Genomic DNA, 15066 nt, shown 5'->3' with positions numbered 1-15066 from the left:
GTGGTGACGGCCGACAGGGAGCTCTGGCGTGGGCTGGTCCACGAGGTCACGAAGAGTCGGAGACGACTGAACGAATGAACAACAACATGGCACACAGAACTTCCATGACGAACAGAATATATATATCAGTGATTGCTTGGGGGGGGGGGGCAAAATACTGTTTGCTTACCATTGAAAATTACCTAGGGCTGCCTCTGTTTCTACCTTACTGAGCATCATTCTTTTTTCCAGTGAGTCACATTTTCTCAAATTTCTACAGTTTTGGTTAAGCCATCTTGGCTTCTAGGGCAGAGTTCAGACTTCTTGAATAGTTTGAGCCCATTTTTTTTGCCTCAGAAGCTCAGAATAGCCCAGAGTAACCAAATCTTCATGGTCAGAATCACACCTTGCACTTCCTTCTGCTAAGAAGGAGTCATTGTAGCTATTCATCGGGATTTTGAACCATCAGAAATGGAAAATATTTGGATGGAGTATAAAGCCAAAAGAATAACTCTCTCCATCCTCTTAGAAAGGACCTCATATGTGTAATCTCCACTTATACATATGTAATTCACTAACATTATACAGTCTACTGAATGATTTTATTCTTCTTATCTAGTGTGTTTTGCCATTTTGCTAATTTTAAAAAAATGCCTAATTGTGTTTCATCTTTACCTTTTGGGGGCTTATCCTGACAACAGTTAGTGTAACAATTTATTTATCGTGTCAGGGGCAACTAGACCATTGTATTATATTTCTAACAGAACAAAACAAACAAACAGACAAAAAAACACAAAGTTTGCAAACTTGGTAGTTGATTAAATGTCCTTTGACCAGTATCTGGCCACTTGGGGTGCCTCTGGTGTTGCCACAAGAAGGTCCTCCATTGTGCATGTGGCAGGCCTCAGGTTGCATAGCAGGTGGTCTGTGGTTTCCTCTTCTCCGCACTCGCATCTCATGGATTCCACTTTGTAGCCCCATTTCTTAAGATTGGTTCTGCATCTCGTGGTGCCAGAGTGCCATGATACAAGAGGCATATGATCGCTGTGTGCTCCAGTGTTGAAACATTCACCAGATCAGGTTGATGCAATCCCCTGACAAACTCACTATTAAGGAGGAGTGTTGTTCACTCCGGAGGAAGGCAAGGTTGGGCTTTTGTCCAACTTTGCCATCCTCTGGAGTGAACAAAGATCCATCCTCTGAAGTAGGTACTAGGCCAGGCATGGGCCGCATTGTGTGCCTGGATGGGAACACACTAGGTGGGATGGGCTTGGGAAGGGGGTGGCCTGGGAGACAGCTGGGCTAGGATGGGCTGGGTCGGGGCCTGGATCATCCATAGGTTGTCCTCCTGGCATAAGGACGGGGTCGCTTGCCCCATCTTAATGCTGGGAAGAAAACGAGACATGTGGTGACTGCCCCAATCCTCCTCCCTGAGCCTCCTCTGATCTATGGGCGGTCCTTGCCATTATGCTGGGATGAGGGTGAGACACAGAGTTGTTGAGAGCACTCCAGAACACTCCAGAGGGATCCTGCAACCTTATGCCAAGAGGACAGGGAAAATGAGGAGGGCCTGAGGTAAATGCTCTGGGGGCCGTATCTGGCCCCTGGGCCTTAGTTTGCTCATGCCTGCACTAGGCTAACAGCCTTGGAATGAAGTATCCAAGAAGATCAAATAAGAAACAATACTTTGCATATCCCTCCTCTTCCAGATTTGAACAACACATTGGGGTTTCAATGCCTAGCTGTCCTGCCAAATCCAGTTGCCCGTATTTAGCTCTGGGTACATTCACTCAAATGCTGATGCCAAGTTGATTTCTTTTCTCTGCAAAGTTGTATTTGCTGATCAAAGATATTCCGAGCTTTTCTCTGCTGAGCCTCTGGCATAAGAGAGACATGTTGCAACTGGAGAGGCTACGGATATAGGAATCGAGAAACAGCCAAGCTGCCTCTCAAGATTGAATGCATTGACCCAAATGCCCTGGTGCATTCCCATTTCGGGGCAGGTTAAACAATAATAAATATTGAACAAAGAACTCTTGACTGCATCTGGACTACTTTAAATAAATGAGGAATCTGAACATAACAGAGGGCAAGAGGCTGGAGGCCCCTGTCTCCCCTTGTTTGAATACATCATGCAAGGTTGTATATACTAGAAGACCCCAGGTTCAAGGGTAAAGCAATTAATCCAATATTTGCTGGAAGGGGAAGGGGGTCTATTTTCCTGCCAACAGAGGGTTTGGAAATGGAGCTTCTGTCCCAGAAACTATGCATTCATCATTTTTGCCTGTCTTTCAGTGGCAAGCCGTGTTACCAACTGATTAATGGTTTCGTTTGGTTTTTGCAAAGACACCTGTGGGCAAGGCTATGCGCCTACTTGATCTGCTAAGAATTTTGCCTTCTCTGTCTCCCACGGTTGCATTCCAGCTGAACAGATCTAGAAGACTTTTTTCAATGCGGGTCCCGAAATTGCTAACAAATGGAACCGGTTTCATTCCTTCCTCTTGTGTTGTTTATATTAGGCAGTAGGTGATAAAAAAGAGTGTGCATTGTCTGGGGAGGGAAAGGGGGGCGAAAGAGCTCATCATGATGGACGTGAGTTAAAAGTAGCAATGAGAGCCCTGGTGGAATCTCTTTCAGCTTGACAGGGCATTGAAATTGAATAAGTACCTGTCTTCTGCCAGATAAAGGGCACAAGTAGTATCGGAATAAAAGATCAGAGCGGAGTACAATGTTTCCTCAAGGAGGCTCTTCTCCTGGCTTTCGGTGGCTGTCTCATTGGGGTCCTGTCTCAAATAAATCCCATCCATCAAGGAGTTTAATGCATTGGCAAGAAAATTCAGTGTTTGTTCTCTGTTGATCTAATCCTTTAAGATGGTCGGTACACCAAACAGAGCCTTCTCAAGAGAGCAGCCGTCTCTTGGGTATTACTTTCTCTCTCTCTTTTGACATGTTCCAATTCTCTGTTACTTTTTAAAAAGAAATTCTGAAGCTGACTTCTTATTGTATGCTGACATATAGGTGCATTAGTGTGCTTCTACAGATGGCGATGATGACAGCAAAGGGGGGAATGGGTTTCCAGGACTGATTGTTTCCCATCCAATACAGAAACCATTCTGGGGTGTTAGCATTGCTTCCTTGTTAACATTTATTATTTATTATTATTATTAACTTTATTTGTACCCCGCTAGCATCTCCCGAAGGACTCGGTGTGGCTTACAAAGGCCAAGGCCTCAAAACACAACATAACAATACAACACCTAAAGCAAATTAAAAACAATTAAAGCAATATTAAGCAACAAGCAATAAACAATACATCAAGACACTATATTTATTCGGGCCAGAGTAATGGGTACAAGATTAAAAGTGCTGATGTGGCAGGAGATATATAAGGATTATAGGGTAAGTGCAGTGTGCAGTGTGCAGCAATCTTAATAAAGTGCTTCTGGGACTTGTTATTGGATGTTCCTATTCTGGAAAGGCACATCGGAACAACCAGGTCTTCAAGTTCTTTCTAAAGTTGGGCTAAATTCAGAAGATGTTAAATTGAGGGCATCCCTCTCAAATAAGAATTGTGCCCCCACCCATGAAATTTTCCTAGCACCAAGGCAACTTCAAATTGCAGTTGAGCACTAATGAAAATATTATTTAGGTATGCAAAGAAAAGGGGCAAGCAGAGTTAATTGTATACTGTTTTTAATAATAATAATAATAATAATAATAATAATAATAATAATAACAACACTTATTTATTTATTTATTTATTTGAGTTGTATACCACCACTCCCAATTTAGCTCGGAGCGGTTTACAGCAGTATCATAGAATCATAGAATCATAGAATCAAAGAGTTGGAAGAGACCTCATGGGCCATCCAGTCCAACCCCCTGCCAAGAAGCAGGAATATTGCATTCAAATCACCCCTGACAAATGGCCATCCAGCCTCTGCTTAAAAGCTTCCAAAGAAGGAGCCTCCACCACACTCCGGGGCAGAGAGTTCCACTGCTGAACGGCTCTCACAGTCAGGAAGTTCTTCCTAATGTTCAGATGGAATCTCCTCTCTTGTAGTTTGAAGCCATTGTTCCGCATCCTAGTCTCCAAGGAAGCAGAAAACAAGCTTGCTCCCTCCTCCCTGTGGCTTCCTCTCACATATTTATACATGGCTATCATATCTCCTCTCAGCCTTCTCTTCTTCAGGCTAAACATGCCCAGTTCCCTAAGCCGCTCCTCATAGGGCTTGTTCTCCAGATTAAAACAATACAACCAACTTTAAAATACAATAAAAACGTGAAACAGACATAGTCCCGAGTTATTCATCCATCAAAAGCTTGTTGGAAAAGAAAGGTTTTACAGGCTTTCCGAAAAGGAAGTAGCTCTCGGATGGTTCGGGTTTCAACTGGCAAGGCATTCCATAAATAAGGGGCCACAATTGAGAAGGCTCTCTGCCTAGTAGAGGACAGATGATAAGTCTGGATGTTGGGGACTTCAAGCAAATTTTGGTCCTCGGACTGAAGTAATCTCTGGGATTAGTTGGGGGATTTATATTCCGCCCTTCTCACCCTGAAGGGGACTCAGGGCAGATCACAATGCACATACATACAGTACACATTAATGGCATCAAATAGCTGCCTATGTGTAAAGCTGCCGTGAGTCCCCTCCAGAATTGAGAAAGGTGGCATAGAAATGCTGTAAATAAACAATAATAAATAAATAGTTACTAGGAACAATTACTTTCCATGTCAGGAGCAACTTGCGAATCTGCAAGTCGCTTCTGGTGTGAGAGAATTGGCAGTCTGCAAGGATGTTGCCCAGGAGACACCCAGATGTTTTGATGTTTTACCATCATTGTGGGAGGCTTCTCTCATGTCCCCACATGGGGAGCTGACAGAGGGAGCTCATCCGCGCTCTCCTCAGATTCGAACCTCCAACCTGTTGGTCTTCAAGTCCTTGTAATTTACTTGTAATTACATTGTAATGCCAGCCTAGTGTAGTAGTTTGGGAGCCAGACTAAGACATTGAGTGACCAGGATTTAAATCCCTACTCAACCATGGGAAGTTAGAAACCCAGTGGGTGACCTTGAGCAAGCCACAAACGTTCAGATTCAGTGAAAGGCAATGACAAAAGCTCCTGTGAACAAATTGTGCCAAATGTGATAAGATCATTTTAGGGTCAACAAACTTGAAGGTATGCAACAGCAAAGAAGAGTTTCTAAGGGAATAGCAATATGGCAAACAAAAAAACTGTAATTATTAAATATTTTAAGTTTCACATTCTACAATCAGACTCATGGATTTCTAACCTAATTTTTTTTTACAAAAATGGGACTTACTGGTTGTGATTTGTCCTGCTGGGTACCATCCAGATTTGAAATCCTGTTCTCCCTAGGAGTGCAATTGGCAGAGGGGGGAAGAGAGAGCAAAATAAAGGTACTCCCAAATAAATATTTTGACTTCTTAAATAAAAAAAGGTTCAGAACTTGTTGACTGGAAGGTTGGAGGTTTGAATCCATGGGACTGGATGAGCTCCTGCTGTTAGGCCCAGGTTCTGCCATGCTAGTGTAAGTAGATCAATAGGTACCACTTCAGTGGGAAGATAACAGTGCTCTATGCATTCATGCTGTCCTCATGACCTTGGAGGCATCTATGGACAACACTGGCTCTTCAGCTTAGAAATAGAGATGAGCACTACCACCCCAGAGTCAGACTCGACTAGACTTAATGTCAAGGGGAAGCATTTGCCTTTACCCTTATTGTGTGGGTCAGAATTCTCATTGGAGAACCAATGCTTTCTTCCATGCCTTATTCCATGCCTTATATCTGAAAAACACTTTGAATGCAAAGGGTGTACTCAACCACATAGATTTGGCCCTTCTCCCAGGGAAAAGGCAGATGAATAGGCAGAGGACCAGAGGTGTGTTTCAGCTTAGAGGGGGAGACCTGCAGCACAACTTAGCAGGTGCTAAATATGTCTGGCTAACAAGGTAGTCCAAACGGACATGGGTGCGTGTGTTTGTGTGGTGAACTGAGCAATGCTGCATAAAACCAGCAATTCACAGGTGAAACTGCAATAATTCTGCCAGGTGGATGATCTCCTTGTCATGCTTCACCACATTGAACCCACTAATCCATGCCCACTTGTCCAGAATAGCAGTAATTTTGAGGTATAAGATCAAGGGAAGGATCTTCAGGGTTAAAGAGCAGGAGAAGTGACAGGAACCCTAGAACTAGAATCTACAGGGCCATCCTGGTGAGGGGTACAGTAGTTTTCAATAAGCCTCTTACTAAAGAACAAATCCCCGCTTTCTGAAATGAATGTAGTGGAGGTTGTTCCATAACAAATGCCAAAACATAGAAATGGTAACCCTATGTTCTTGTGGGTTTTTTCGGGCTATAGGGCCATGTTCTAGAGGCATTTCTCCTGACGTTTCGCCTGCATCTATGGCAAGCATCCTCAGAGGTAGTGACCTCACTACCTCTGAGGATGCTTGCCATAGATGCAGGCGAAACGTCAGGAGAAATGCCTCTAGAACATGGCCCTATAGCCCGAAAAAACCCACAAGAACCTAGTGATTTATTTATTTATTTATTTATTTGCGACATTTATATGCCGCCCTTCTCACCCCGAAGGGGACTCAGAGCGGCTTACAAGTCATAAGTACATACAACATACTACATAATACATAACTAGCATAGTACTATTACATCATTCATAACACTAGTACTACATAATATTACATTATTGCTAGGGGAGGGGCGCTGATGTGATACACCGCAGTGAGTCGCCCCTGGGCTGAGAACTGCAGTATATAAGCAAAGTAAGTAAATAAATAAATGATGTCACAGGGGACAAGATGGCAATGTCCTCCTGGCTCCCCTTCTTTATTCTGTCCTCAGAGTGGCCATTTCCAGCCATGAAAGCCTTCGACAATAGAAGGTAACCCTATGCCTCATGGGGATAGCACAAGGAGGTTTTCTTCTGCTCCAAAGATGAAGTCATGAATTCCACCTAAACATTAGGAAGAATTTCCTGATGAGAAGAGTTGGTTGGCTGTGAAATATGCTGCCTCGGAGTATGATGGAGTGTCCTTTCTCTAGAAATTTGTAAACAAAGGTTGGGCAGCCATCTGTTGGGAAGTATTTGAATGTGTGGAAAGGAGAAAGCAATAACACCATCGCAGGTAGTCAGCCATCACCATTTTCCCACCCAGGCATTCAGAAAAATTAGGAGAAGAGTAGCAGCAGATAGAGTAGATGGGATTTATTATTTATTTATTTATTTCGGTTGCTTCTACCCCACCCTTCTCACCCCGGAGGGGACTCAGGGCGGCTTACAAAAGCAAGGCACAATTCGATGCCCGCATCACATAACAGCAATCAGACAAATAACATCAGTTAACAGAAAACAGCAATTCTAGCAATAACATCAATTAACAGAAAACAATAATTATTGTAAGGCAAAAACAACCATAAAAGCAATAAAAGCAATAAAACCAATACAAACCATTTCTCCTCATTGACGGTCAGCGTTTCGCAATCTCATAGTTCAAATTCCAATTCCACAATTGTCAGTCCTTTCAGTCCTATCCATCTGGTTGTCCATATCTAGTTGTCAGATTGCCCAAAGACCTGGTCCCACAACCATGTCTTTACCTTCCTCCTGAAGGAGAGGAGGGAGGTTGATGCCCTAATTTCCCCCGGGAGTGAGTTCCACAGGTGAGGGGCCACTACTGAGAAGGCCCTGCTCCTCATCCCCACCAGCCTCACTTGTGATAGCGTTGGGGTCGAGAGCAGGGCCTCCTCAGATGATCTCAAATTCCAGGGTGGGACATAGAGGGAGATACGTTTGGACAGATACACTGGACTGGAACCGTAAAGGGTTTTGTAGGTCAAAACCAGCACCTTGAATTGTGCTCGGAACTGAACCGGCAGCCAGTGGAGCTGACACAACAGGGGGTGGTGTGCTCCCTGTATGTCGCTCCGGTGAGCAATCTGGCTGCCGCTCGCTGGACCAGTTGAAGTTTCCGAACAGTCTTCAAGGGCAACCCCAAGTAGAGTGCGTTGCAGTAGTCTATTTGGGATGTAACAAGAGCGTGGACCAATGTGGCCAGATCAGACTTCCCAAGGTACGGGCGCAACTGGTGCACAAGTTTATGCGTCCTTTAGATCCCCCTGGGATGGACTCTTTCACTAATTTTTTTCAATAGCACTCAGAGATGGTTACTTAAAAAAAAGAGTTAAGGGACAATATTTACATTGACCTGTGAATAAGTAGACCCAGATTTTTTGGGTTGATTTTTAAACTAAAATGTCTTGGCATATACATGATTCTATTCTAGACTTATACATGAGTATGTACACTATGCAACAAAAATGGAAATTTCATTTGCAAAACACCAGAGGCCCTGCAAGTATAGAAGTCATAGCTACTCCAAACCCCACAAGCATATTATAGAACATAAAACATACTTCAGCTGAGGTGCAAATTGGAAATAAAAGATGATATGGCCCTCATTAAGAAAAGGACAGCGCGAAAGAAGGAGAGCAGGGTCAAGCCTCTGGGATTTCTCGAAGGGAAGATTCTAACCCGCTAACCTGTTTGAGTTCATCACACAAGTTCATAAAAGAGTTTCTAAAGGTGACCCAGTGGAGATCATTTGCTTGGATTTCTGGAGAGCTTTTGATGGGGCATCTCATAAAATGGTATTAAGGAAACAAAATCTCCCACAGGGTAAGGAGCAAAGTCTTCTTTTTGATTTATAGATTGGATTAGACAGCGAGGACGGGACGGAAGGTATCGGCAGCATCTCAATGGCTGCCCAGGGGTCAACGGGAAAGACCATTCTGCTGATGAATAGTTTGTGGGAGGAAATAAACACCCAATGACATGCTGTCTGGCAGCTGTTCCAGAACTTAGTGGCAGCATGGGACTCTTCTGTGGCTTGTTTGTTTTTCTTGCATGTTAAAATTAAGATAGGAAAGAAAAATGGGTATCTTTGTCCAGAACAGGGGGTAATTTCAGACCTCTCCAAGGGTTCATTTGGTGGTCAACATTGACACAGGTTGCTGCTAAACCACAAGCTTTATTGGTGTTAAATGATGCAGCAGATGGTACACACCAAGGAAACATTCTAGTTCTTTCACCGATGGAGTCCAGCATCTCTTCACAGCAAACAACTACAATGGCCCACAAGAACATTCCCTTTACAACAGTGGTTCTCAGCCTTCCCAATGCTGTGACACCTTAATAGAGTTCCTTATGTTGTGGTGACCCACAACAAGAGAGGAGATTCCATCTGAACATGAGGAAGAACTTCCTGACTGTGAGAGCCGTTCAGCAGTGGAACTCTCTGCCCCGGAGTGTGGTGGAGGCTCCTCCTTTGGAAGCTTTTAAACAGAGGCTGGATGGCCATCTGTCAGGGGTGATTTGAATGCAATATTCCTGCATCTTGGCAGGGGGTTGGACTGGATGGCCCATGAGGTCTCTTCCAACTCTTTGATTCTATGATTCTATGATTCTATGACCCCCAACCATAACATTATTTTCATTGCTACTTCCTAACAGTAATTTTCCTACTGTTATCAATCATAATGTCAATATCTGATATGCTGGATGTATTTTTATTCACTGGACCACATTTGACACAAATACCCAATATGCTCAAGTTTGAATGCTGGTGGGGTTGGGGGATTGATTTTGTCATTTGGGAGTTGTAGTTGCTGGGATTTATAGTTCATCAACAGTCAAAGAGCATTCTGAACTCCACCAATGATGGAATTGAACCAAACTTGGCACACAAAACTCCCACGAACAACAGAAAATACTGGAAGGGTTTGCTGGGCATTGATCTTGAGTATGGGAGTTGTAGTTCACCTATATCCAGAGAGCATTGTGGACTCAAACAATGATGGATCTGGACCAAATTTGGCATGCATACTCAATATGCCCAAGTGTGAACACTAGTGGAGTTTGGGGCTAAGAGACTTGACATTTGGGAGTTGTAGTTGCTGGGATTCATAGTTCACCTACAATCAAAGAGCATTCTGAACTCCACCAACAATCGAATTGAACCAAACTTGGCACACAGAACTCCCATGACCAACAGAAAATACTGGGTTTTCTGATGGTCTCTGGCGACCCCTCTTACACCCCCTCATCACCCCCCCAGGGGTCCCAACCCCCAGGTTGAGAAACACTGCTTTACAACTTTGAGTCTTTCTTAAGAGCCAAAATGACATATGAATAAATATTATAATAGTAATCACTTAGCAATCACCTTAAATCCCTGTTGCTTGATATATATGAATCATAGAATCAAAGAGTTGGAAGAGACCTCATGGGCCATCCAGTCCAACCCCCTGCCAAGAAGCAGGGATATTGCACCCCTGACAGATGGCCATCCAGCCTCTGTTTAAAAGCTTCCAAAGAAGGAGCCTCCACCACACTCCGGGGCAGAGAGTTCCACTGCTGAATGGCTCTCACAGTCAGGAAGTTCTTCCTCATGTTCAGATGGAATCTCCTCTCTTGTAGTTTGAAGCCATTGTTCCACGTCCTAGTCTCCAAGGAAGCAGAAAACAAGCTTGCTCCCTCCTCCCTGTGGCTTCCTCTCACATATTAATACATGGCTATCATATCTCCTCTCAGCCTTCTCTTCTTCAGGCTAAACATGCCCAGTTCCCTAAGCCGCTCCTCGTAGGGCTTGTTCTCCAGACCCTTGATCCTTTGAGTCGCCCTCCTCTGGACACATTCCAGCTTGTCAATATCTCTCATGAATTGTGGTGCCCAGAATTGGACACAATATTCCAGGTGTGGTCTAACCAAAGCGGAATAGAGGGGTAGCATTACTTCCCTAGATCTAGACACTATGCTCCTCTTGATGCAGGCCAAAATCCCATTGGCTTTTTTTTGCCGCCACATCACATTGTTGGCTCATGTTTAACTTGTTGTCTACGAGGACTCCAAGATCTTTTTCACATGTACTGCTCTCGAGCCAGGCATCCCCCACTCTGTCTCTTTGCATTTCATTTTTTCTGCCAAAGTGGAGTATCTTGCATTTGTCACTGTTGAATTTCATTTTGTTAGTTTTGGCCCATCTCTCTAATCTGTCAAGATCGTTTTGAATCCTGCTCCTGTCCTCTGGAGTATTGGCTATCCCTCCCAGTTTGATGTCGTCTGCAAACTTGATGATCATGCCTTCTAACCCTTCATCTAAGTCATTAATAATGATGTTGAACAGGACTGGGCCCAAGACGGAACCCTGCGGCACTCCGCTCATCTTAGGTTACGCTTATAACCTCAACCCACCCCACCCTCAATTGAGAACCATGGGCGATAGGATCCCAAGGGTTGTGTAATACAGATACAAACAATGAAAATTGAAGTGTGCAAACATGGCCCTTCTTTCTATGACAATTGTATGAGTAGGTTATCAATAGATGAAAATTTCACACCCCAAATTAGTTTTCAGTCTTCATATCTTTTTTCAGCCTCAAACTATAAACAAATGTAAAAAAAAGTATCAAAGAATGTCAATAACAAGAGTTAACTCTGCTAATGATTGACACCATTAGTGACAAGGACATTACAACCAGGTGGAAAGGTTCCAGCTCACTATAGGACTCTTGTTTTGGGGTTTTTCCCCAGGTGGTTTATGCAGTTTGCATTTCATGGACCCCCTCAATCCATTACAATTTACCTTTGGGAATCCATATGTCTTTTAATCTTGAAATGAAATTAAGAGATTCACCCAGCCCAAAATGTGTACACTTGGAAAATATATAAAAAGGGAGGCAAGGTGCTAATAAGTAACTTGAGTGATGTGGATTTTAAACCAGAAACTGGAGAAGCTCAACGAGGCTGACCTTTACAGATTTGCACATCCACAGTTAGATTAACCAATAGTTGAACCAGAAACTTCCTGGATGTTCTTTTAGTGTCGTAATTGAGGCTGCTGAATGCAGTAATAAATGCATCCTTGCTCTTAAATGTATGCGTGTGTGTGCAACCCTATGGCTTTAATAATAAGGATTCAGTTTTGTATACTAATTCTAAATGTGGAACCTAGCAACAGTGAAACCCTTTGGATTTTCCACTCCTATTTTGAGTCACAGAAATCCAGGGGTGAATCTATGTGTAATTGTTGTGCAGTGTTTCCATTTCATAGAACCATAAAAACATTGTTTGTGAGCCCAATATAGCTACAAGTCTAGAAATATATGGCAATTTACTTTTTGGACCTTTTAGTACACATGCACTCCACTCAGAGCTATCATCAATTGTAATGTTTTGTTGGTTTGATTTGTACGAATTGCAAGTATACATGGTTCTTTTGTTGCTGCTTTGGTCTTTTACTTATAAGTGCTAGTTTTGTCCCACTTTTCTGGTATTCTAGTTACAATATTGTGGTATGGTTTGGTACAGGAGGAAATCCATGGGAGTGACACCAAAATGTCCAAGGAATGTAACAGCTCATTTAAAACTGATTGGTTTTTTTCCCCTTTGTACATGGGTTTTGTGGATATAAATCCCCTTCTTCTGAAAATGTTACACTATGAAAAGAGGTTATAAGAACTGGGTATGTTTAGTCTGAATAATCGGGAATTAGGAGCATAACAGCTGTATTCCGATGTCTCTGAAATACTGCTTGCAATAGATGAAATGCATATGTTTTTCTAGTGATTCAGAAGGTAGGAAAAAAGATACTTGGGCAAGTAGATTTTTTATTAGGAATAACATATAATGGTAAATATTTAAATGCTGTTCTGTGAGAGAAGGAGAGAAAAAAATAATATTCTTTCAAGGGTTGAGAAATTCTGACAAGAAGACTCCAGCAAACAGTACCTTTTGTGCAACAAAGAGTATTTTCTGCACTGAAATTAATTTAGAAATACAATGTCCTGCTTAGAAAATGTTGCTTCCTGAGCCAAAAGTTTCAATAGAGGATTTATTCTGTGCAAAATCTGCACAAGTCATTTTCTGACCATCATATAATTGCTATGCATAGAAATATTATTTTCAGAAATTGTTTACAAATTGCTGTTTGCTGCACAAAACAAGCAGATGCAAATTTTGCACAGAAAACGTCTTGAACTGCTAATAATCCTTGAAAACTTTTAGAAGGCTTTCCTACAGTTGGAAAAAGATTGTTAAAATAAATGTGTTGCTTTCTTCAAGAAGAAATTTGGAGAAGAATTGCATGGCTACAAGAAACTGCAGTCACATTCTGCATTACACATCTTTCATTAAGGAGAAGAATGTGGGATTTGGAGGCTTTCATGACAGTAAGGTGGTGAATGTCTTCTGGGCCACAGTTTGAACTTTAGAGAAGCTGCCCAAGGTTGTAAACCCTATCACCGAAACAAACTCAACACTTAAATGGATCCTTTAAACTTCAGACTCTGCCCAAGAGCAAATTCCTTGCCGAATTGACATCAGAAACACTAACCAACACTGCCAAGCAGTAGGATAAAGTGACTTCTATAATCCCCACAACCTCTAGAATTATATTATTCTCAACCATGCATCAATACTCATAATCATTAGGTGGAAAGAAATCAAAAGACTTTAACTTGGAAGGGCAGCTATGAAAGAGCTAGAAAATATTCCAAAGTGTAAAGATAGATGTCTGGATGTCATTGGTTGCTTAAGATGGGCAGTGGAAAAAGTACTGGAGAAGAAGTCTGCAGATACTACAGATTGCTGAGAAGTCAACTAAATGGGTCCTAGAGCAATCAGGCCCGAAACTTCCCTAGAAGCTAAGCTGATAAATTTAAGCTGTCATATTTCGCGGTATCATGAGTATAACTGACCCACTAGAAAAAGATTGTTTGGTAAAATGGAAAGCAGTAGGAAAGAGAAAGGTTACATTCCAGATGAATAAGCTCAATCAGAGAAACCATGCTTCTGAGTCTGCAAGACATGAGCAGGCTGTTGAGAATAGGATGACTTGGAGGCCTCTCATTCGCATTAATTATTTGTTATTGGGAGCCAAATAAACAACAATATTGTTTTGGGGAACACTAGAGATCATAAGTATGGACCATATGAGGTCTATGGGCTACACCTTTCTCAGCCATCTTAAAAGAATGTGTCTCCCTCTCAAGACTATTTTTGCCACACAGGTCTTCCCTACCACAGAAAGACATCAAGAAGTTGACTTCTGGTTCATTCCTGTTAGGACAAAAAGTCCTTTCCTGGGCTTAAAATATTCCAGAGAGGGTTTCAAACATGGGTAAATGACCACTTAAATCCCCTAATGGGGAGTTGAAGTTAATTTGAAGAAAAAAATATTCCCTTTAGGGATAAATCCAAAGTGAAATATTTTTCCTCTCAAATATCCGTCGGTCTTCCTCTTGGAAGACAACTGGAGCCTCTAATCCAAAATACTGTATTTCATTGCATAATTGTCACCATTGCATAATAGTTGCACTCCTCTTTTTTAGGCCCCTGTTTGGTTTTTTAACATTCCTCGCACAATAGTCGCACCCTTAGTTCAGGTATGAGTATTATGGAAAGGGGCAACACCCACCCAATTGTTTCTCCCCTCTGAACTCTAGAGCCTTGCCAAGTGGGTGAAGGCCAAGGAAGGCATCACAGCTGTCGCTGGCATGGGTGAGTGAAAGCTAATCTACCTGTGTGCCTGCCAGCAAGAGCTGTGAGGTAGCCATTGAAAGAATTGTAGCTTTCCCCAGCAGGCACACTGGTTGGCTTTCTAGCAGGCATGTAGCGGGGGGGGGGGGGGGCTTGAGGGGCTTCTTCCCCCCCCCCCCGAAATTCTCATGGTGGTTCGCGAAAAGGCCTTACTGGTGCATTATTTAAACTGTTATGTTTATTCATATCATGATCTGATCACCATACTCAATATATCCCAATGTATTGGGGTAATGATACAAAAGTTTTGCTAGGCTAGACATTCTTTCACTCAGACTCAGCCCCACCCTGAAACTCAGCCCCCCCCCCCCCGAAACACCCCCTGAAATTATTTTAGCCCCCCCGAAATGAAATCCTGGCTACGGGCCTGCTTTCTAGCTATGGGCTTTCCTTGGCTGGCAGCTAATGGAAGCCCTGTAGCTGCCAAAAAAATTCCTCATGTAAT

The sequence above is a fragment of the Anolis sagrei genome, chromosome 3 (assembly GCF_037176765.1).
Source record: "Anolis sagrei isolate rAnoSag1 chromosome 3, rAnoSag1.mat, whole genome shotgun sequence".
NCBI classification, from domain to species: domain Eukaryota; kingdom Metazoa; phylum Chordata; class Lepidosauria; order Squamata; family Dactyloidae; genus Anolis; species Anolis sagrei.
The sequence above is the reverse complement of the archived record's forward strand: the minus strand, read 5'-3'. Positions refer to the sequence as shown.